The 16,281-nt window shown below is 44.5% G+C and overlaps 37 non-coding genes across 37 annotated transcripts; 13 read left to right on the top strand and 24 right to left on the bottom strand.

Moving 5' to 3' along the window:
• Window positions 1–37: 37 nt before the first annotated feature.
• On the bottom strand, window positions 38–110 carry trnav-cac (transfer RNA valine (anticodon CAC)). The gene has a single exon. It is a non-coding gene; the product is annotated as a tRNA-Val (tRNA).
• Window positions 111–349: 239 nt separating this feature from the next.
• Window positions 350–421, top strand: trnad-guc (transfer RNA aspartic acid (anticodon GUC)). The gene has a single exon. It is a non-coding gene; the product is annotated as a tRNA-Asp (tRNA).
• Window positions 422–727: 306 nt separating this feature from the next.
• Window positions 728–800, bottom strand: trnav-cac (transfer RNA valine (anticodon CAC)). Its single transcript has one exon. It is a non-coding gene; the product is annotated as a tRNA-Val (tRNA).
• Window positions 801–1,417: 617 nt separating this feature from the next.
• On the bottom strand, window positions 1,418–1,490 carry trnav-cac (transfer RNA valine (anticodon CAC)). The gene has a single exon. It is a non-coding gene; the product is annotated as a tRNA-Val (tRNA).
• Window positions 1,491–1,729: 239 nt separating this feature from the next.
• Window positions 1,730–1,801, top strand: trnad-guc (transfer RNA aspartic acid (anticodon GUC)). Its single transcript has one exon. It is a non-coding gene; the product is annotated as a tRNA-Asp (tRNA).
• A 306-nt stretch (window positions 1,802–2,107) lies between these two features.
• trnav-cac (transfer RNA valine (anticodon CAC)) lies at window positions 2,108–2,180 on the bottom strand. The gene has a single exon. It is a non-coding gene; the product is annotated as a tRNA-Val (tRNA).
• Window positions 2,181–2,789: 609 nt separating this feature from the next.
• trnav-cac (transfer RNA valine (anticodon CAC)) lies at window positions 2,790–2,862 on the bottom strand. The gene has a single exon. It is a non-coding gene; the product is annotated as a tRNA-Val (tRNA).
• A 239-nt stretch (window positions 2,863–3,101) lies between these two features.
• Window positions 3,102–3,173, top strand: trnad-guc (transfer RNA aspartic acid (anticodon GUC)). The gene has a single exon. It is a non-coding gene; the product is annotated as a tRNA-Asp (tRNA).
• Window positions 3,174–3,471: 298 nt separating this feature from the next.
• trnav-cac (transfer RNA valine (anticodon CAC)) lies at window positions 3,472–3,544 on the bottom strand. The gene has a single exon. It is a non-coding gene; the product is annotated as a tRNA-Val (tRNA).
• Window positions 3,545–3,783: 239 nt separating this feature from the next.
• On the top strand, window positions 3,784–3,855 carry trnad-guc (transfer RNA aspartic acid (anticodon GUC)). The gene has a single exon. It is a non-coding gene; the product is annotated as a tRNA-Asp (tRNA).
• Window positions 3,856–4,161: 306 nt separating this feature from the next.
• trnav-cac (transfer RNA valine (anticodon CAC)) lies at window positions 4,162–4,234 on the bottom strand. Its single transcript has one exon. It is a non-coding gene; the product is annotated as a tRNA-Val (tRNA).
• A 617-nt stretch (window positions 4,235–4,851) lies between these two features.
• Window positions 4,852–4,924, bottom strand: trnav-cac (transfer RNA valine (anticodon CAC)). The gene has a single exon. It is a non-coding gene; the product is annotated as a tRNA-Val (tRNA).
• Window positions 4,925–5,163: 239 nt separating this feature from the next.
• On the top strand, window positions 5,164–5,235 carry trnad-guc (transfer RNA aspartic acid (anticodon GUC)). Its single transcript has one exon. It is a non-coding gene; the product is annotated as a tRNA-Asp (tRNA).
• Window positions 5,236–5,541: 306 nt separating this feature from the next.
• Window positions 5,542–5,614, bottom strand: trnav-cac (transfer RNA valine (anticodon CAC)). The gene has a single exon. It is a non-coding gene; the product is annotated as a tRNA-Val (tRNA).
• A 239-nt stretch (window positions 5,615–5,853) lies between these two features.
• trnad-guc (transfer RNA aspartic acid (anticodon GUC)) lies at window positions 5,854–5,925 on the top strand. The gene has a single exon. It is a non-coding gene; the product is annotated as a tRNA-Asp (tRNA).
• A 298-nt stretch (window positions 5,926–6,223) lies between these two features.
• On the bottom strand, window positions 6,224–6,296 carry trnav-cac (transfer RNA valine (anticodon CAC)). The gene has a single exon. It is a non-coding gene; the product is annotated as a tRNA-Val (tRNA).
• Window positions 6,297–6,535: 239 nt separating this feature from the next.
• On the top strand, window positions 6,536–6,607 carry trnad-guc (transfer RNA aspartic acid (anticodon GUC)). The gene has a single exon. It is a non-coding gene; the product is annotated as a tRNA-Asp (tRNA).
• A 298-nt stretch (window positions 6,608–6,905) lies between these two features.
• trnav-cac (transfer RNA valine (anticodon CAC)) lies at window positions 6,906–6,978 on the bottom strand. The gene has a single exon. It is a non-coding gene; the product is annotated as a tRNA-Val (tRNA).
• Window positions 6,979–7,217: 239 nt separating this feature from the next.
• trnad-guc (transfer RNA aspartic acid (anticodon GUC)) lies at window positions 7,218–7,289 on the top strand. Its single transcript has one exon. It is a non-coding gene; the product is annotated as a tRNA-Asp (tRNA).
• Window positions 7,290–7,595: 306 nt separating this feature from the next.
• On the bottom strand, window positions 7,596–7,668 carry trnav-cac (transfer RNA valine (anticodon CAC)). Its single transcript has one exon. It is a non-coding gene; the product is annotated as a tRNA-Val (tRNA).
• A 617-nt stretch (window positions 7,669–8,285) lies between these two features.
• Window positions 8,286–8,358, bottom strand: trnav-cac (transfer RNA valine (anticodon CAC)). The gene has a single exon. It is a non-coding gene; the product is annotated as a tRNA-Val (tRNA).
• A 239-nt stretch (window positions 8,359–8,597) lies between these two features.
• trnad-guc (transfer RNA aspartic acid (anticodon GUC)) lies at window positions 8,598–8,669 on the top strand. Its single transcript has one exon. It is a non-coding gene; the product is annotated as a tRNA-Asp (tRNA).
• Window positions 8,670–8,975: 306 nt separating this feature from the next.
• On the bottom strand, window positions 8,976–9,048 carry trnav-cac (transfer RNA valine (anticodon CAC)). Its single transcript has one exon. It is a non-coding gene; the product is annotated as a tRNA-Val (tRNA).
• A 609-nt stretch (window positions 9,049–9,657) lies between these two features.
• trnav-cac (transfer RNA valine (anticodon CAC)) lies at window positions 9,658–9,730 on the bottom strand. The gene has a single exon. It is a non-coding gene; the product is annotated as a tRNA-Val (tRNA).
• Window positions 9,731–9,969: 239 nt separating this feature from the next.
• Window positions 9,970–10,041, top strand: trnad-guc (transfer RNA aspartic acid (anticodon GUC)). Its single transcript has one exon. It is a non-coding gene; the product is annotated as a tRNA-Asp (tRNA).
• Window positions 10,042–10,339: 298 nt separating this feature from the next.
• trnav-cac (transfer RNA valine (anticodon CAC)) lies at window positions 10,340–10,412 on the bottom strand. Its single transcript has one exon. It is a non-coding gene; the product is annotated as a tRNA-Val (tRNA).
• A 239-nt stretch (window positions 10,413–10,651) lies between these two features.
• trnad-guc (transfer RNA aspartic acid (anticodon GUC)) lies at window positions 10,652–10,723 on the top strand. Its single transcript has one exon. It is a non-coding gene; the product is annotated as a tRNA-Asp (tRNA).
• Window positions 10,724–11,029: 306 nt separating this feature from the next.
• Window positions 11,030–11,102, bottom strand: trnav-cac (transfer RNA valine (anticodon CAC)). The gene has a single exon. It is a non-coding gene; the product is annotated as a tRNA-Val (tRNA).
• Window positions 11,103–11,719: 617 nt separating this feature from the next.
• On the bottom strand, window positions 11,720–11,792 carry trnav-cac (transfer RNA valine (anticodon CAC)). Its single transcript has one exon. It is a non-coding gene; the product is annotated as a tRNA-Val (tRNA).
• A 239-nt stretch (window positions 11,793–12,031) lies between these two features.
• trnad-guc (transfer RNA aspartic acid (anticodon GUC)) lies at window positions 12,032–12,103 on the top strand. The gene has a single exon. It is a non-coding gene; the product is annotated as a tRNA-Asp (tRNA).
• Window positions 12,104–12,406: 303 nt separating this feature from the next.
• On the bottom strand, window positions 12,407–12,479 carry trnav-aac (transfer RNA valine (anticodon AAC)). The gene has a single exon. It is a non-coding gene; the product is annotated as a tRNA-Val (tRNA).
• A 617-nt stretch (window positions 12,480–13,096) lies between these two features.
• On the bottom strand, window positions 13,097–13,169 carry trnav-cac (transfer RNA valine (anticodon CAC)). Its single transcript has one exon. It is a non-coding gene; the product is annotated as a tRNA-Val (tRNA).
• Window positions 13,170–13,778: 609 nt separating this feature from the next.
• trnav-cac (transfer RNA valine (anticodon CAC)) lies at window positions 13,779–13,851 on the bottom strand. The gene has a single exon. It is a non-coding gene; the product is annotated as a tRNA-Val (tRNA).
• A 239-nt stretch (window positions 13,852–14,090) lies between these two features.
• Window positions 14,091–14,162, top strand: trnad-guc (transfer RNA aspartic acid (anticodon GUC)). The gene has a single exon. It is a non-coding gene; the product is annotated as a tRNA-Asp (tRNA).
• A 306-nt stretch (window positions 14,163–14,468) lies between these two features.
• On the bottom strand, window positions 14,469–14,541 carry trnav-cac (transfer RNA valine (anticodon CAC)). The gene has a single exon. It is a non-coding gene; the product is annotated as a tRNA-Val (tRNA).
• A 609-nt stretch (window positions 14,542–15,150) lies between these two features.
• Window positions 15,151–15,223, bottom strand: trnav-cac (transfer RNA valine (anticodon CAC)). Its single transcript has one exon. It is a non-coding gene; the product is annotated as a tRNA-Val (tRNA).
• Window positions 15,224–15,832: 609 nt separating this feature from the next.
• On the bottom strand, window positions 15,833–15,905 carry trnav-cac (transfer RNA valine (anticodon CAC)). Its single transcript has one exon. It is a non-coding gene; the product is annotated as a tRNA-Val (tRNA).
• Window positions 15,906–16,281: the final 376 nt, after the last annotated feature.

The following is a 16,281-nucleotide window of genomic DNA, read 5'->3' as shown; positions in this document are numbered from 1 at the left end:
AGTTTTATTGTGTGGAGTAAGCAGGAACAAAGAATACTGCTTCCGCCCAGTTTCGAACTGAGGACCTTTCGCGTGTGAAGCGAACGTGATAACCACTACACTACGGAAACTGCTGAAGATAACTTTTATGCACGTGCCCAGGCTCAATGCACCATTCACACTTGACTGCAAACATTTCAGATGCCAGACAACATGATTTCCGAATGGATTCAGTCACAGCTGCTGTGTCATTGAGTGACAGTAAATGTCTACTTCACTTAAAGCCTCCCCTGTATAGCTCCAAGAATTCCCTTCATAGGCCGGAACAGCGGCACTTTTTTTTATTTAGCCAAAAATGCTATTAGCACAGTCCTCGTTAGTATAGTGGATAGTATCTCCGCTTGTCACGCGGAAGACCAGGGTTCGATTCCCTGACGGGGAGTTTTCTACCAGTTGCTAGTAAGACAACAGCCATTTAACACAGAGACGATACATATTGAGCATGTTTCTGCTGTCAGAGACAGCTTCACATTGACGATATGATCCTCTACCTCGGCATGCATGAAAGGTTGCACGTCAGAATGGAAAATTCTGCTTCTTTTCATCCAGTTTGCTGGGAACGCTGGTCAGAACACTTTGATTGTGTGGAGGAAAATCCAACCCTGGGGCAGTTGTACTTCTTATCCACTTTCCGACAATTCCACTAAGTAGAGTTTTATTTTGTGGAGTAAGCAGGAACAAAGAATACTGTTTCCGCCCAGTTTCGAACTGAGGACCTTTCGCGTGTGAAGCAAACGTGATAACCACTACACTACGGAAACTGCTGAAGATGACTTTTATGCACGTGCCCAGGCTCAATGCACCATTCACACTTGACTGCAAACATTTCAGATGCCAGACAACATGATTTCCGAATGGATTCAGTCACAGCTGCTGTGTCATTGAGTGACAGTAAATGTCTACTACACTTAAAGCCTCCCCTGTATAGCTCCAAGAATTCCCTTCATAGGCCGGAACAGCGGCACTTTTTTTTATTTAGCCAAAAATGCTATTAGCACAGTCCTCGTTAGTATAGTGGATAGTATCTCCGCTTGTCACGCGGAAAAACAGGGTTCGATTCCCTGATGGGGAGTTTTCTACCAATTGCTAATAAGACAACAGCCATTTAACACAGAAACGATACATATCGAGCATGTTCCTGCTCTCAGAGACAGCTTCACATTGACGATATGATCCTCTACCTCGGCATGCATGAAAGGTTGCACGTCAGAATGGAAAATTCTGCTTCTTTTCATCCAGTTTGCTGGGAACGCTGGTCAGAACACTTTGATTGTGTGGAGGAAAATCCAACCCTGGGGCAGTTGTACTTCTTATCCAGTTTCCGACAATTCCACTAAGTAGAGTTTTATTTTGTGGAGTAAGCAGGAACAAAGAATACTGCTTCCGCCCAGTTTCGAACTGAGGACCTTTCGCGTGTGAAGCGAACGTGATAACCACTACACTACGGAAACTGCTGAAGATAACTTTTATGCACGTGCCCAGGCTCAATGCACCATTCACACTTGACTGCAAACATTTCAGATGCCAGACAACATGATTTCCGAATGGATTCAGTCACAGCTGCTGTGTCATTGAGTGACAGTAAATGTCTACTTCACTTAAAGCCTCCCCTGTATAGCTCCAAGAATTCCATTCATAGGCCGGAACAGCGGCACTTTTTTTTATTTAGCCAAAAATGCTATTAGCACAGTCCTCGTTAGTATAGTGGATAGTATCTCCGCTTGTCACGCGGAAGACCAGGGTTCGATTCCCTGACGGGGAGTTTTCTACCAGTTGCTAGTAAGACAACAGCCATTTAACACAGAGACGATACATATTGAGCATGTTTCTGCTGTCAGAGACAGCTTCACATTGACGATATGATCCTCTACCTCGGCATGCATGAAAGGTTGCACGTCAGAATGGAAAATTCTGCTTCTTTTCATCCAGTTTGCTGGGAACGCTGGTCAGAACACTTTGATTGTGTGGAGGAAAATCCAACCCTGGGGCAGTTGTACTTCTTATCCAGTTTCCGACAATTCCACTAAGTAGAGTTTTATTTTGTGGAGTAAGCAGGAACAAAGAATACTGTTTCCGCCCAGTTTCGAACTGAGGACCTTTCGCGTGTGAAGCAAACGTGATAACCACTACACTACGGAAACTGCTGAAGATAACTTTTATGCACGTGCCCAGGCTCAATGCACCATTCACACTTGACTGCAAACATTTCAGATGCCAGACAACATGATTTCCGAATGGATTCAGTCACAGCTGCTGTGTCATTGAGTGACAGTAAATGTCTACTTCACTTAAAGCCTCCCCTGTATAGCTCCAAGAATTCCCTTCATAGGCCGGAACAGCGGCACTTTTTTTTATTTAGCCAAAAATGCTATTAGCACAGTCCACGTTAGTATAGTGGATAGTATCTCCGCTTGTCACGCGGAAGACCAGGGTTCGATTCCCTGACGGGGAGTTTTCTACCAGTTGCTAGTAAGACAACAGCCATTTAACACAGAGACGATACATATTGAGCATGTTTCTGCTGTCAGAGACAGCTTCACATTGACGATATGATCCTCTACCTCGGCATGCATGCACATCAGAATGGAAAATTCTGCTTCTTTTCATCCAGTTTGCTGGGAACGCTGGTCAGAACACTTTGATTGTGTGGAGGAAAATCCAACCCTGGGGCAGTTGTACTTCTTATCCAGTTTCCGACAATTCCACTAAGTAGAGTTTTATTTTGTGGAGTAAGCAGGAACAAAGAATACTGCTTCCGCCCAGTTTCGAACTGAGGACCTTTCGCGTGTGAAGCGAACGTGATAACCACTACACTACGGAAACTGCTGAAGATAACTTTTATGCACGTGCCCAGGCTCAATGCACCATTCACACTTGACTGCAAACATTTCAGATGCCAGACAACATGATTTCCGAATGGATTCAGTCACAGCTGCTGTGTCATTGAGTGACAGTAAATGTCTACTTCACTTAAAGCCTCCCCTGTATAGCTCCAAGAATTCCCTTCATAGGCCGGAACAGCGGCACTTTTTTTTATTTAGCCAAAAATGCTATTAGCACAGTCCTCGTTAGTATAGTGGATAGTATCTCCGCTTGTCACGCGGAAGACCAGGGTTCGATTCCCTGACGGGGAGTTTTCTACCAGTTGCTAGTAAGACAACAGCCATTTAACACAGAGACGATACATATTGAGCATGTTTCTGCTGTCAGAGACAGCTTCACATTGACGATATGATCCTCTACCTCGGCATGCATGCACATCAGAATGGAAAATTCTGCTTCTTTTCATCCAGTTTGCTGGGAACGCTGGTCAGAACACTTTGATTGTGTGGAGGAAAATCCAACCCTGGGGCAGTTGTACTTCTTATCCAGTTTCCGACAATTCCACTAAGTAGAGTTTTATTGTGTGGAGTAAGCAGGAACAAAGAATACTGCTTCCGCCCAGTTTCAAACTGAGGACCTTTCGCGTGTGAAGCGAACGTGATAACCACTACACTACGGAAACTGCTGAAGATAACTTTTATGCACGTGCCCAGGCTCAATGCACCATTCACACTTGACTGCAAACATTTCAGATGCCAGACAACATGATTTCCGAATGGATTCAGTCACAGCTGCTGTGTCATTGAGTGACAGTAAATGTCTACTTCACTTAAAGCCTCCCCTGTATAGCTCCAAGAATTCCCTTCATAGGCCGGAACAGCGGCACTTTTTTTTATTTAGCCAAAAATGCTATTAGCACAGTCCTCGTTAGTATAGTGGATAGTATCTCCGCTTGTCACGCGGAAGACCAGGGTTCGATTCCCTGACGGGGAGTTTTCTACCAGTTGCTAGTAAGACAACAGCCATTTAACACAGAGACGATACATATTGAGCATGTTTCTGCTGTCAGAGACAGCTTCACATTGACGATATGATCCTCTACCTCGGCATGCGTGAAAGGTTGCACGTCAGAATGGAAAATTCTGCTTCTTTTCATCCAGTTTGCTGGGAACGCTGGTCAGAACACTTTGATTGTGTGGAGGAAAATCCAACCCTGGGGCAGTTGTACTTCTTATCCACTTTCCGACAATTCCACTAAGTAGAGTTTTATTTTGTGGAGTAAGCAGGAACAAAGAATACTGTTTCCGCCCAGTTTCGAACTGAGGACCTTTCGCGTGTGAAGCAAACGTGATAACCACTACACTACGGAAACTGCTGAAGATGACTTTTATGCACGTGCCCAGGCTCAATGCACCATTCACACTTGACTGCAAACATTTCAGATGCCAGACAACATGATTTCCGAATGGATTCAGTCACAGCTGCTGTGTCATTGAGTGACAGTAAATGTCTACTACACTTAAAGCCTCCCCTGTATAGCTCCAAGAATTCCCTTCATAGGCCGGAACAGCGGCACTTTTTTTTATTTAGCCAAAAATGCTATTAGCACAGTCCTCGTTAGTATAGTGGATAGTATCTCCGCTTGTCACGCGGAAAAACAGGGTTCGATTCCCTTATGGGGAGTTTTCTACCAATTGCTAATAAGACAACAGCCATTTAACACAGAAACGATACATATCGAGCATGTTCCTGCTCTCAGAGACAGCTTCACATTGACGATATGATCCTCTACCTCGGCATGCATGAAAGGTTGCACGTCAGAATGGAAAATTCTGCTTCTTTTCATCCAGTTTGCTGGGAACGCTGGTCAGAACACTTTGATTGTGTGGAGGAAAATCCAACCCTGGGGCAGTTGTACTTCTTATCCAGTTTCCGACAATTCCACTAAGTAGAGTTTTATTTTGTGGAGTAAGCAGGAACAAAGAATACTGCTTCCGCCCAGTTTCGAACTGAGGACCTTTCGCGTGTGAAGCGAACGTGATAACCACTATACTACGGAAACTGCTGAAGATAACTTTTATGCACGTGCCCAGGCTCAATGCACCATTCACACTTGACTGCAAACATTTCAGATGCCAGACAACATGATTTCCGAATGGATTCAGTCACAGCTGCTGTGTCATTGAGTGACAGTAAATGTCTACTTCACTTAAAGCCTCCCCTGTATAGCTCCAAGAATTCCATTCATAGGCCGGAACAGCGGCACTTTTTTTTATTTAGCCAAAAATGCTATTAGCACAGTCCTCGTTAGTATAGTGGATAGTATCTCCGCTTGTCACGCGGAAGACCAGGGTTCGATTCCCTGACGGGGAGTTTTCTACCAGTTGCTAGTAAGACAACAGCCATTTAACACAGAGACGATACATATTGAGCATGTTTCTGCTGTCAGAGACAGCTTCACATTGACGATATGATCCTCTACCTCGGCATGCATGAAAGGTTGCACGTCAGAATGGAAAATTCTGCTTCTTTTCATCCAGTTTGCTGGGAACGCTGGTCAGAACACTTTGATTGTGTGGAGGAAAATCCAACCCTGGGGCAGTTGTACTTCTTATCCAGTTTCCGACAATTCCACTAAGTAGAGTTTTATTTTGTGGAGTAAGCAGGAACAAAGAATACTGTTTCCGCCCAGTTTCGAACTGAGGACCTTTCGCGTGTGAAGCAAACGTGATAACCACTACACTACGGAAACTGCTGAAGATAACTTTTATGCACGTGCCCAGGCTCAATGCACCATTCACACTTGACTGCAAACATTTCAGATGCCAGACAACATGATTTCCGAATGGATTCAGTCACAGCTGCTGTGTCATTGAGTGACAGTAAATGTCTACTTCACTTAAAGCCTCCCCTGTATAGCTCCAAGAATTCCCTTCATAGGCCGGAACAGCGGCACTTTTTTTTATTTAGCCAAAAATGCTATTAGCACAGTCCTCGTTAGTATAGTGGATAGTATCTCCGCTTGTCACGCGGAAGACCAGGGTTCGATTCCCTGACGGGGAGTTTTCTACCAGTTGCTAGTAAGACAACAGCCATTTAACACAGAGACGATACATATTGAGCATGTTTCTGCTGTCAGAGACAGCTTCACATTGACGATATGATCCTCTACCTCGGCATGCATGCACATCAGAATGGAAAATTCTGCTTCTTTTCATCCAGTTTGCTGGGAACGCTGGTCAGAACACTTTGATTGTGTGGAGGAAAATCCAACCCTGGGGCAGTTGTACTTCTTATCCAGTTTCCGACAATTCCACTAAGTAGAGTTTTATTTTGTGGAGTAAGCAGGAACAAAGAATACTGCTTCCGCCCAGTTTCGAACTGAGGACCTTTCGCGTGTGAAGCGAACGTGATAACCACTACACTACGGAAACTGCTGAAGATAACTTTTATGCACGTGCCCAGGCTCAATGCACCATTCACACTTGACTGCAAACATTTCAGATGCCAGACAACATGATTTCCGAATGGATTCAGTCACAGCTGCTGTGTCATTGAGTGACAGTAAATGTCTACTTCACTTAAAGCCTCCCCTGTATAGCTCCAAGAATTCCCTTCATAGGCCGGAACAGCGGCACTTTTTTTTATTTAGCCAAAAATGCTATTAGCACAGTCCTCGTTAGTATAGTGGATAGTATCTCCGCTTGTCACGCGGAAGACCAGGGTTCGATTCCCTGACGGGGAGTTTTCTACCAGTTGCTAGTAAGACAACAGCCATTTAACACAGAGACGATACATATTGAGCATGTTTCTGCTGTCAGAGACAGCTTCACATTGACGATATGATCCTCTACCTCGGCATGCATGCACATCAGAATGGAAAATTCTGCTTCTTTTCATCCAGTTTGCTGGGAACGCTGGTCAGAACACTTTGATTGTGTGGAGGAAAATCCAACCCTGGGGCAGTTGTACTTCTTATCCAGTTTCCGACAATTCCACTAAGTAGAGTTTTATTGTGTGGAGTAAGCAGGAACAAAGAATACTGCTTCCGCCCAGTTTCGAACTGAGGACCTTTCGCGTGTGAAGCGAACGTGATAACCACTACACTACGGAAACTGCTGAAGATAACTTTTATGCACGTGCCCAGGCTCAATGCACCATTCACACTTGACTGCAAACATTTCAGATGCCAGACAACATGATTTCCGAATGGATTCAGTCACAGCTGCTGTGTCATTGAGTGACAGTAAATGTCTACTTCACTTAAAGCCTCCCCTGTATAGCTCCAAGAATTCCCTTCATAGGCCGGAACAGCGGCACTTTTTTTTATTTAGCCAAAAATGCTATTAGCACAGTCCTCGTTAGTATAGTGGATAGTATCTCCGCTTGTCACGCGGAAGACCAGGGTTCGATTCCCTGACGGGGAGTTTTCTACCAGTTGCTAGTAAGACAACAGCCATTTAACACAGAGACGATACATATTGAGCATGTTTCTGCTGTCAGAGACAGCTTCACATTGACGATATGATCCTCTACCTCGGCATGCATGAAAGGTTGCACGTCAGAATGGAAAATTCTGCTTCTTTTCATCCAGTTTGCTGGGAACGCTGGTCAGAACACTTTGATTGTGTGGAGGAAAATCCAACCCTGGGGCAGTTGTACTTCTTATCCACTTTCCGACAATTCCACTAAGTAGAGTTTTATTTTGTGGAGTAAGCAGGAACAAAGAATACTGTTTCCGCCCAGTTTCGAACTGAGGACCTTTCGCGTGTGAAGCAAACGTGATAACCACTACACTACGGAAACTGCTGAAGATGACTTTTATGCACGTGCCCAGGCTCAATGCACCATTCACACTTGACTGCAAACATTTCAGATGCCAGACAACATGATTTCCGAATGGATTCAGTCACAGCTGCTGTGTCATTGAGTGACAGTAAATGTCTACTACACTTAAAGCCTCCCCTGTATAGCTCCAAGAATTCCCTTCATAGGCCGGAACAGCGGCACTTTTTTTTATTTAGCCAAAAATGCTATTAGCACAGTCCTCGTTAGTATAGTGGATAGTATCTCCGCTTGTCACGCGGAAAAACAGGGTTCGATTCCCTGATGGGGAGTTTTCTACCAATTGCTAATAAGACAACAGCCATTTAACACAGAAACGATACATATCGAGCATGTTCCTGCTCTCAGAGACAGCTTCACATTGACGATATGATCCTCTACCTCGGCATGCATGAAAGGTTGCACGTCAGAATGGAAAATTCTGCTTCTTTTCATCCAGTTTGCTGGGAACGCTGGTCAGAACACTTTGATTGTGTGGAGGAAAATCCAACCCTGGGGCAGTTGTACTTCTTATCCAGTTTCCGACAATTCCACTAAGTAGAGTTTTATTTTGTGGAGTAAGCAGGAACAAAGAATACTGCTTCCGCCCAGTTTCGAACTGAGGACCTTTCGCGTGTGAAGCGAACGTGATAACCACTACACTACGGAAACTGCTGAAGATAACTTTTATGCACGTGCCCAGGCTCAATGCACCATTCACACTTGACTGCAAACATTTCAGATGCCAGACAACATGATTTCCGAATGGATTCAGTCACAGCTGCTGTGTCATTGAGTGACAGTAAATGTCTACTTCACTTAAAGCCTCCCCTGTATAGCTCCAAGAATTCCATTCATAGGCCGGAACAGCGGCACTTTTTTTTATTTAGCCAAAAATGCTATTAGCACAGTCCTCGTTAGTATAGTGGATAGTATCTCCGCTTGTCACGCGGAAGACCAGGGTTCGATTCCCTGACGGGGAGTTTTCTACCAGTTGCTAGTAAGACAACAGCCATTTAACACAGAGACGATACATATTGAGCATGTTTCTGCTGTCAGAGACAGCTTCACATTGACGATATGATCCTCTACCTCGGCATGCATGAAAGGTTGCACGTCAGAATGGAAAATTCTGCTTCTTTTCATCCAGTTTGCTGGGAACGCTGGTCAGAACACTTTGATTGTGTGGAGGAAAATCCAACCCTGGGGCAGTTGTACTTCTTATCCAGTTTCCGACAATTCCACTAAGTAGAGTTTTATTTTGTGGAGTAAGCAGGAACAAAGAATACTGTTTCCGCCCAGTTTCGAACTGAGGACCTTTCGCGTGTGAAGCAAACGTGATAACCACTACACTACGGAAACTGCTGAAGATAACTTTTATGCACGTGCCCAGGCTCAATGCACCATTCACACTTGACTGCAAACATTTCAGATGCCAGACAACATGATTTCCGAATGGATTCAGTCACAGCTGCTGTGTCATTGAGTGACAGTAAATGTCTACTTCACTTAAAGCCTCCCCTGTATAGCTCCAAGAATTCCCTTCATAGGCCGGAACAGCGGCACTTTTTTTTATTTAGCCAAAAATGCTATTAGCACAGTCCACGTTAGTATAGTGGATAGTATCTCCGCTTGTCACGCGGAAGACCAGGGTTCGATTCCCTGACGGGGAGTTTTCTACCAGTTGCTAGTAAGACAACAGCCATTTAACACAGAGACGATACATATTGAGCATGTTTCTGCTGTCAGAGACAGCTTCACATTGACGATATGATCCTCTACCTCGGCATGCATGCACATCAGAATGGAAAATTCTGCTTCTTTTCATCCAGTTTGCTGGGAACGCTGGTCAGAACACTTTGATTGTGTGGAGGAAAATCCAACCCTGGGGCAGTTGTACTTCTTATCCAGTTTCCGACAATTCCACTAAGTAGAGTTTTATTTTGTGGAGTAAGCAGGAACAAAGAATACTGCTTCCGCCCAGTTTCGAACTGAGGACCTTTCGCGTGTGAAGCGAACGTGATAACCACTACACTACGGAAACTGCTGAAGATAACTTTTATGCACGTGCCCAGGCTCAATGCACCATTCACACTTGACTGCAAACATTTCAGATGCCAGACAACATGATTTCCGAATGGATTCAGTCACAGCTGCTGTGTCATTGAGTGACAGTAAATGTCTACTTCACTTAAAGCCTCCCCTGTATAGCTCCAAGAATTCCCTTCATAGGCCGGAACAGCGGCACTTTTTTTTATTTAGCCAAAAATGCTATTAGCACAGTCCTCGTTAGTATAGTGGATAGTATCTCCGCTTGTCACGCGGAAGACCAGGGTTCGATTCCCTGACGGGGAGTTTTCTACCAGTTGCTAGTAAGACAACAGCCATTTAACACAGAGACGATACATATTGAGCATGTTTCTGCTGTCAGAGACAGCTTCACATTGACGATATGATCCTCTACCTCGGCATGCATGCACATCAGAATGGAAAATTCTGCTTCTTTTCATCCAGTTTGCTGGGAACGCTGGTCAGAACACTTTGATTGTGTGGAGGAAAATCCAACCCTGGGGCAGTTGTACTTCTTATCCAGTTTCCGACAATTCCACTAAGTAGAGTTTTATTGTGTGGAGTAAGCAGGAACAAAGAATACTGCTTCCGCCCAGTTTCGAACTGAGGACCTTTCGCGTGTGAAGCGAACGTGATAACCACTACACTACGGAAACTGCTGAAGATAACTTTTATGCACGTGCCCAGGCTCAATGCACCATTCACACTTGACTGCAAACATTTCAGATGCCAGACAACATGATTTCCGAATGGATTCAGTCACAGCTGCTGTGTCATTGAGTGACAGTAAATGTCTACTTCACTTAAAGCCTCCCCTGTATAGCTCCAAGAATTCCCTTCATAGGCCGGAACAGCGGCACTTTTTTTTATTTAGCCAAAAATGCTATTAGCACAGTCCTCGTTAGTATAGTGGATAGTATCTCCGCTTGTCACGCGGAAGACCAGGGTTCGATTCCCTGACGGGGAGTTTTCTACCAGTTGCTAGTAAGACAACAGCCATTTAACACAGAGACGATACATATTGAGCATGTTTCTGCTGTCAGAGACAGCTTCACATTGACGATATGATCCTCTACCTCGGCATGCATGAAAGGTTGCACGTCAGAATGGAAAATTCTGCTTCTTTTCATCCAGTTTGCTGGGAACGCTGGTCAGAACACTTTGATTGTGTGGAGGAAAATCCAACCCTGGGGCAGTTGTACTTCTTATCCACTTTCCGACAATTCCACTAAGTAGAGTTTTATTTTGTGGAGTAAGCAGGAACAAAGAATACTGTTTCCGCCCAGTTTCGAACTGAGGACCTTTCGCGTGTGAAGCAAACGTGATAACCACTACACTACGGAAACTGCTGAAGATGACTTTTATGCACGTGCCCAGGCTCAATGCACCATTCACACTTGACTGCAAACATTTCAGATGCCAGACAACATGATTTCCGAATGGATTCAGTCACAGCTGCTGTGTCATTGAGTGACAGTAAATGTCTACTACACTTAAAGCCTCCCCTGTATAGCTCCAAGAATTCCCTTCATAGGCCGGAACAGCGGCACTTTTTTTTATTTAGCCAAAAATGCTATTAGCACAGTCCTCGTTAGTATAGTGGATAGTATCTCCGCTTGTCACGCGGAAAAACAGGGTTCGATTCCCTGATGGGGAGTTTTCTACCAATTGCTAATAAGACAACAGCCATTTAACACAGAGACGATACATATCGAGCATGTTCCTGCTCTCAGAGACAGCTTCACATTGACGATATGATCCTCTACCTCGGCATGCATGAAAGGTTGCACATCAGAATGGAAAATTCTGCTTCTTTTCATCCAGTTTGCTGGGAACGCTAGTCAGAACACTTTGATTGTGTGGAGGAAAAGCCAACCCTGGGGCAGTTGTACTTCTTATCCAGTTTCGGACAATTCCACTAAGTAGAGTTTTATTTTGTGGAGTAAGCAGGAACAAAGAATACTGTTTCCGCCCAGTTTCAAACTGAGGACCTTTCGCGTGTGAAGCGAACATGATAACCACTACACTACGGAAACTGCTGAAGATGACTTTTATGCACGTGCCCAGGCTCAATGCACCATTCACACTTGACTGCAAACATTTCAGATGCCAGACAACATGATTTCCGAATGGATTCAGTCACAGCTGCTGTGTCATTGAGTGACAGTAAATGTCTTCTACACTTAAAGCCTCCCCTGTATAGCTCCAAGAATTCCCTTCATAGGCCGGAACAGCGGCACTTTTTTTTATTTAGCCAAAAATGCTATTAGCACAGTCCTCGTTAGTATAGTGGATAGTATCTCCGCTTGTCACGCGGAAGACCAGGGTTCGATTCCCTGACGGGGAGTTTTCTACCAGTTGCTAGTAAGACAACAGCCATTTAACACAGAGACGATACATATTGAGCATGTTTCTGCTGTCAGAGACAGCTTCACATTGACGATATGATCCTCTACCTCGGCATGCATGAAAGGTTGCACATCAGAATGGAAAATTCTGCTTCTTTTCATCCAGTTTGCTGGGAACGCTAGTCAGAACACTTTGATTGTGTGGAGGAAAAGCCAACCCTGGGGCAGTTGTACTTATCCAGTTTCTGACAATTCCACTAAGTAGAGTTTTATTTTGTGGAGTAAGCAGGAACAAAGAATACTGTTTCCGCCCAGTTTCGAACTGAGGACCTTTCGCGTGTTAGGCAAACGTGATAACCACTACACTACGGAAACTGCTGAAGATGACTTTTATGCACGTGCCCAGGCTCAATGCACCATTCACACTTGACTGCAAACATTTCAGATGCCAGACAACATGATTTCCGAATGGATTCAGTCACAGCTGCTGTGTCATTGAGTGACAGTAAATGTCTACTACACTTAAAGCCTCCCCTGTATAGCTCCAAGAATTCCCTTCATAGGCCGGAACAGCGGCACTTTTTTTTATTTAGCCAAAAATGCTATTAGCACAGTCCTCGTTAGTATAGTGGATAGTATCTCCGCTTGTCACGCGGAAAAACAGGGTTCGATTCCCTGATGGGGAGTTTTCTACCAATTGCTAATAAGACAACAGCCATTTAACACAGAGACGATACATATCGAGCATGTTCCTGCTCTCAGAGACAGCTTCACATTGACGATATGATCCTCTACCTCGGCATGCATGAAAGGTTGCACATCAGAATGGAAAATTCTGCTTCTTTTCATCCAGTTTGCTGGGAACGCTAGTCAGAACACTTTGATTGTGTGGAGGAAAAGCCAACCCTGGGGCAGTTGTACTTCTTATCCAGTTTCGGACAATTCCACTAAGTAGAGTTTTATTTTGTGGAGTAAGCAGGAACAAAGAATACTGTTTCCGCCCAGTTTCAAACTGAGGACCTTTCGCGTGTGAAGCGAACATGATAACCACTACACTACGGAAACTGCTGAAGATGACTTTTATGCACGTGCCCAGGCTCAATGCACCATTCACACTTGACTGCAAACATTTCAGATGCCAGACAACATGATTTCCGAATGGATTCAGTCACAGCTGCTGTGTCATTGAGTGACAGTAAATGTCTACTTCACTTAAAGCCTCCCCTGTATAGCTCCAAGAATTCCCTTCATAGGCCGGAACAGCGGCACTTTTTTTTATTTAGCCAAAAATGCTATTAGCACAGTCCTCGTTAGTATAGTGGATAGTATCTCCGCTTGTCACGCGGAAGACCAGGGTTCGATTCCCTAACGGGGAGTTTTCTACCAGTTGTTAGTAAGACAACAGCCATTTAACACAGAAACGATACATATCGAGCATGTTCCTGCTCTCAGAGACAGCTTCACATTGACGATATGATCCTCTACCTCGGCATGCATGCACATCAGAATGGAAAATTCTGCTTCTTTTCATCCAGTTTGCTGGGAACGCTGGTCAGAACACTTTGATTGTGTGGAGGAAAATCCAACCCTGGGGCAGTTGTACTTCTTATCCAGTTTCCGACAATTCCACTAAGCAGAGTTTTATTTTGTGGAGTAAGCAGGAACAAAGAATACTGCTTCCGCCCAGTTTCGAACTGAGGACCTTTCGCGTGTGAAGCGAACGTGATAACCACTACACTACGGAAACTGCTGAAGATAACTTTTATGCACGTGCCCAGGCTCAATGCACCATTCACACTTGACTGCAAACATTTCAGATGCCAGACAACATGATTTCCGAATGGATTCAGTCACAGCTGCTGTGTCATTGAGTGACAGTAAATGTCTACTTCACTTAAAGCCTCCCCTGTATAGCTCCAAGAATTCCCTTCATAGGCCGGAACAGCGGCACTTTTTTTTATTTAGCCAAAAATGCTATTAGCACAGTCCTCGTTAGTATAGTGGATAGTATCTCCGCTTGTCACGCGGAAGACCAGGGTTCGATTCCCTGACGGGGAGTTTTCTACCAGTTGCTAGTAAGACAACAGCCATTTAACACAGAGACGATACATATTGAGCATGTTTCTGCTGTCAGAGACAGCTTCACATTGACGATATGATCCTCTACCTCGGCATGCATGAAAGGTTGCACGTCAGAATGGAAAATTCTGCTTCTTTTCATCCAGTTTGCTGGGAACGCTGGTCAGAACACTTTGATTGTGTGGAGGAAAATCCAACCCTGGGGCAGTTGTACTTCTTATCCAGTTTCCGACAATTCCACTAAGTAGAGTTTTATTTTGTGGAGTAAGCAGGAACAAAGAATACTGTTTCCGCCCAGTTTCGAACTGAGGACCTTTCGCGTGTGAAGCAAACGTGATAACCACTACACTACGGAAACTGCTGAAGATAACTTTTATGCACGTGCCCAGGCTCAATGCACCATTCACACTTGACTGCAAACATTTCAGATGCCAGACAACATGATTTCCGAATGGATTCAGTCACAGCTGCTGTGTCATTGAGTGACAGTAAATGTCTACTTCACTTAAAGCCTCCCCTGTATAGCTCCAAGAATTCCCTTCATAGGCCGGAACAGCGGCACTTTTTTTTATTTAGCCAAAAATGCTATTAGCACAGTCCACGTTAGTATAGTGGATAGTATCTCCGCTTGTCACGCGGAAGACCAGGGTTCGATTCCCTGACGGGGAGTTTTCTACCAGTTGCTAGTAAGACAACAGCCATTTAACACAGAGACGATACATATTGAGCATGTTTCTGCTGTCAGAGACAGCTTCACATTGACGATATGATCCTCTACCTCGGCATGCATGCACATCAGAATGGAAAATTCTGCTTCTTTTCATCCAGTTTGCTGGGAACGCTGGTCAGAACACTTTGATTGTGTGGAGGAAAATCCAACCCTGGGGCAGTTGTACTTCTTATCCAGTTTCCGACAATTCCACTAAGTAGAGTTTTATTTTGTGGAGTAAGCAGGAACAAAGAATACTGCTTCCGCCCAGTTTCGAACTGAGGACCTTTCGCGTGTGAAGCGAACGTGATAACCACTACACTACGGAAACTGCTGAAGATAACTTTTATGCACGTGCCCAGGCTCAATGCACCATTCACACTTGACTGCAAACATTTCAGATGCCAGACAACATGATTTCCGAATGGATTCAGTCACAGCTGCTGTGTCATTGAGTGACAGTAAATGTCTACTTCACTTAAAGCCTCCCCTGTATAGCTCCAAGAATTCCCTTCATAGGCCGGAACAGCGGCACTTTTTTTTATTTAGCCAAAAATGCTATTAGCACAGTCCTCGTTAGTATAGTGGATAGTATCTCTGCTTGTCACGCGGAAGACCAGGGTTCGATTCCCTGACGGGGAGTTTTCTACCAGTTGCTAGTAAGACAACAGCCATTTAACACAGAGACGATACATATTGAGCATGTTTCTGCTGTCAGAGACAGCTTCACATTGACGATATGATCCTCTACCTCGGCATGCATGCACATCAGAATGGAAAATTCTGCTTCTTTTCATCCAGTTTGCTGGGAACGCTGGTCAGAACACTTTGATTGTGTGGAGGAAAATCCAACCCTGGGGCAGTTGTACTTCTTATCCAGTTTCCGACAATTCCACTAAGTAGAGTTTTATTTTGTGGAGTAAGCAGGAACAAAGAATACTGCTTCCGCCCAGTTTCGAACTGAGGACCTTTCGCGTGTGAAGCGAACGTGATAACCACTACACTACGGAAACTGCTGAAGATAACTTTTATGCACGTGCCCAGGCTCAATGCACCATTCACACTTGACTGCAAACATTTCAGATGCCAGACAACATGATTTCCGAATGGATTCAGTCACAGCTGCTGTGTCATTGAGTGACAGTAAATGTCTACTTCACTTAAAGCCTCCCCTGTATAGCTCCAAGAATTCCCTTCATAGGCCGGAACAGCGGCACTTTTTTTTATTTAGCCAAAAATGCTATTAGCACAGTCCACGTTAGTATAGTGGATAGTATCTCCGCTTGTCACGCGGAAGACCAGGGTTCGATTCCCTGACGGGGAGTTTTCTACCAGTTGCTAGTAAGACAACAGCCATTTAACACAGAGACGATACATATTGAGCATGTT

The sequence above is a fragment of the Anarhichas minor genome, unplaced genomic scaffold (assembly GCF_050575085.1).
Source record: "Anarhichas minor isolate MPS153535 unplaced genomic scaffold, ASM5057508v1 ptg000136l, whole genome shotgun sequence".
In the NCBI taxonomy this organism is placed as follows: domain Eukaryota; kingdom Metazoa; phylum Chordata; class Actinopteri; order Perciformes; family Anarhichadidae; genus Anarhichas; species Anarhichas minor.
Note: the sequence above shows the minus strand (reverse complement) of the source record. Positions and strands in the feature narration are given on the sequence as shown.